Source organism: Sinocyclocheilus grahami, unplaced genomic scaffold, assembly GCF_001515645.1.
Source record: "Sinocyclocheilus grahami isolate Dianchi unplaced genomic scaffold, SAMN03320097.WGS_v1.1 scaffold232.1, whole genome shotgun sequence".
Classification (NCBI taxonomy): domain Eukaryota; kingdom Metazoa; phylum Chordata; class Actinopteri; order Cypriniformes; family Cyprinidae; genus Sinocyclocheilus; species Sinocyclocheilus grahami.
Window position 1 is genome coordinate 561,053 of NW_015505411.1, and position 3,613 is coordinate 564,665.

The following is a 3,613-nucleotide window of genomic DNA, read 5'->3' on the forward strand; positions in this document are numbered from 1 at the left end:
TAGCATTTTGTTTTTTTGTTTGTGTATGCGTGTCTGAACGTTGGTCTATAAAGGTTTCTTATCAGGTCTTACGGGAAGCAGTTCAGTGTTTTATGTTCTGTGGAGTTCATTTGCATTGTGGTGCTGGATGGATGACTGATAACTGATGTTGTAATGTTTGGGCTCAATTCTATCTTCTATAGATATCTATTGATGAATCAAGTGCAATTTGAGAAATACATTTTTTTCCTGAAATTCCCTGATAGGGTGTTATGGTAACCATTTGAGCAATGGCTCTGTCTGAGCAGAATATGCCTGTGCTGACAGAGCTGTGACACAGCAGTTAATGCACACCTCATGCCTAACACTGTAAGATGAGGAGTTGATTCATCCGCGTTTTAATATGCCTCATAGGTCATAGTCTACAGCATTTTAGCTGGATGCCGGGGCTTTTTAGATTAGGTAGAATGTGCGATCTCTGACCCAGTTTGTTTGCTGGCTTCCATGGCTGTATTGCCCTGTGTTTTCTGCCAACTGGCAACCCGGACTGTCAAAATATTATTGGGTAAACTGTCACACAGACCAAAACAAAAACAGCCATTCCAACACGGAATGCACATTTTCAAAGTAGAATAACTGGCTGTAGCATTGTTTTTCGGAGAAAAAAGTATGTATTAAAATGCACCTTTAATAAAAAATAGTAGTAGTGTTGATAATAATAATAATGAAATGTAAAATAATCTATAAAAAAAAAAAGTGCCACTCTTTCCTGCATTCCGAAACAAAGGAAATGCCTATAATTTTGCTGTCTGATCTCAAACTGATGTCTTGCTCAACACTTCCCGATCTGTCACCTCTTTGGAAACCGATAGACCTGTTTTTTTTTTTTTAATTTTTTAATAATTTTCAAAGTTTTTAAATTTCTTGTTTTATTGTTGTGATTATTATTTTATTTTATGTAAAGCACTTTGAATTACCATTGTGTATGAAATGTGCTATACAAATAAACTTGCCTTGCCTTGCCTTTTCATTTGACAGACCCTGCTCTTCCCCATTCTTGTGCATGTATGGACGGGAGTTCAATGGAGAGATTTCCCCTCTAGGCAGTGATCTGCTGTCCAGATCAGTCAGCGGGACTCTTGTCATTATTGCACCACACGCCGTCATCATAGGAATTTGCATGGCCCTATCTCACCTGCTCTCAGACCCTTACAATTAACTACACTGTTTTTGCTACTTTCCTTTTTGTATGTGAATATAAAATATATTGATTAGCTAACCTCTATGCCGTTCATCAGTGTCCTGTCCCATATTACATACTTGCAGTCTTTCAATGGCTGTTTCAATGTGTATCCACAAAGTTTTAGGTTTCAGTTTTAAAGGGGTCCTATTATGCTTTTTCACTTTTTCAACTTTAGTTAGTCTGTAATGTTGCTGTTTGAGCATAAAAAAGATCTGCAAAGTTACAAAGTTCAAAGTCCACTTCAAAAGGAGATATTTTATTTAACAGAAATCACTTTTCAAAAACTACAATGAATGACTAATTTGGACTACAACGCATATTTTCCGGGATTTGTGATATCTCAAATATTGACGAATGGGACGAGACCTGGTTGAGCTGCACTAGAGAAGGCAACGAGTGTTATCACTATGTCAGAGACATAGCTTTCCCAAGTCAGACGAACTTGGAGTGGTTACAATCATCCGGCTTTAAATCGCGCTCAAATTGATTTGATTTTGACGCAATATTTACACTGAAGCTTGCAGGCGGCTATGGTAAGGGCATGACATTTCCCGACCAGGCGCCGAGTGCTGCATATCACAACACACACTAGCCCAGCTAACCAATCACAGCACATTTCTTATTTCAGAAGGCGGGCTTTCATTTCATACAGGAACTATTCGAGCCGTTTATGCCAGACTGGGGAGAGGGGTGTTGTAAATAATAATGTAAAATGTGAAAAATAATGTGTTTTTTCGAACAACTTAGAATGAAAGCCTGTTCTAGTACACCCCCAAAACAAAATCAAGACAACTTAGAATGTTCTAGTACACCCCCAAAACAAAATCAAGACTTTGTAAAAGAGCATAATAAGACCCCTTTAAGTTCGGTAGTTCGGTGCAATTGTAGCTTCATGACAGACTACTACCCAACAGCCTATGCATCACTGCGTCACCGAAGTGTGGACTTGGAAGATAACCACAAAGGCTTAAGAGTGGCATTTAGCACAAGGAAATATAAGCTCCACCTTCCAAACTGATATATTGTGATTGTGTGTATGTCTGTCTAGTAGAGATGGATACCGAAACCCGGTATTAAATGGGCCCCGGGGCTAAATTATGAAAGACCGTAGTATCGATAAGCTCTAACGTTAACTGTTCTGCTGTTGGTGAAGAGATTAAGAAAACACACATACATTTGTTATTGCTATATAGACAATATCTTGCAAATTCTATCTCACCAGAGTCGCCAGCTGTTTTTCTATGCAATAATATTCAGACATTTATCTATGATGCATTTTTGCTATTCGCAATTCAGAAGTGAGATTGCGCTCACGCAGAGGAGCTTCAGCGCGCATGAAAGCCCTGTTTAATTATGATAGAGGAGAGAACTAAACATTCAAACGTCTGCTTAGACTTTAGGCCTGTGGCTGTGATATTAAGCTAATTTTATATTTTATTTCGATTTTGGCTTCTAAGGTTTATAAAAAAGAAGATAAGAGTTAAAACTATTAAAAACTAGCGACGTTTTGTCTAGCACGACTTCCTTCCCTTAACAGCGGTGCGCATTCGTTCCTCCCTAAAAAGCCAAACGTAACGTCAGAATCAGCACAATCGGTGATTGTTGTAAAATGCCGTCTTTACTGTTGCTAAATTGCGGGCCATATTTGATAATAAAACGTTGAAAGCACAATAATCTGCAGACAGTTTCCCAGACTGAATTGTGTGCGTGCGCTCCAGTACGGACCGCAACTAGACAAGCAAATTACACTTTGGGCTTTGGGTGCACGTCCAAGCGATCAAATACTCACAAAATATGTCAAAATGGCCAGCTTGGAGAGTGTTCACTTAAACAGAGTTTATGTCTTAAGTGGACGTGTCATGAAGAGTTGGGAGAAAATCCGATGTGTGTCAATAAACAACAAAATGCAAAGAGAAAATCACTCGCAGCTCTCAATCTGAATAACGTTAGCTTTAATAAGCATTGATCTATCAATTCATACAGTGAAAACTATGCAGTGTTCATTTACATTTGATTACTTTAGTAGATTTCTTTTGTAGACTATATTACTTACCTGAACAGTAAGTTAGTAACATGTTAGTAGACCTTCATGGAAAAATTAATGCACTGTTTATTTCAGTTGTATCTTCGTTTTATAGTATTTGTCCGTTTGTTTTAATTTGTTTCTTTGTTCATGTTCTTACTGTATCTTATCTTATGTATATAAAAAACAAAAAATGCCTGCACACTGGTGTATTTACAAATTGATGTTTTATATTCATTTCATTAAATATTTATTTTACATTTCAGAACATAAAGCAATGATAATTCAGCTCTTAATTAGTTTCATATATATATATATATATATATGTGTGTGTGTGTGTGTGTGTGTGTGTGTGTGTGTATATATAT